Genomic DNA, 442 nt, shown 5'->3' with positions numbered 1-442 from the left:
TTTGCAACAGGTTGGATAGTGGAAGAGTCTTCTTGCTAAAATCTTTAATGAACCTGCGATAGAAACCTGCATGACCAAGAAAAGAACGAACCCCTCGCACAGAAGAGGGGTAAGGCAATTGTGAAATAACATCTATCTTGGCGGGGTCTACCCTGATTCCCCTATTTGAGATCACATGCCCCAAAACTATGTCTTGCTCTACCATGAAATGACATTTTTCGTAATTTAGAATAAGGTTAGTTTCGATGCATTTATGAAGAACTGTATCCAGACTATCGAAACATGCATCAAATGAAGATCCATAAACTGTAAAATCATCCATAAACACCTCTATGCAATTCTCTAAAAAGTCACTGAAAATGCTCACCATACACCGCTGGAATGTACCAGGGGCGTTGCATAGGCCAAAAGGCATCCTCCTATAGGCAAAAGTGCCAAAGGG

The sequence above is a fragment of the Lupinus angustifolius genome, chromosome LG09 (assembly GCF_001865875.1).
Source record: "Lupinus angustifolius cultivar Tanjil chromosome LG09, LupAngTanjil_v1.0, whole genome shotgun sequence".
NCBI classification, from domain to species: Eukaryota; Viridiplantae; Streptophyta; class Magnoliopsida; order Fabales; family Fabaceae; genus Lupinus; species Lupinus angustifolius.
The sequence above is the reverse complement of the archived record's forward strand: the minus strand, read 5'-3'. Positions refer to the sequence as shown.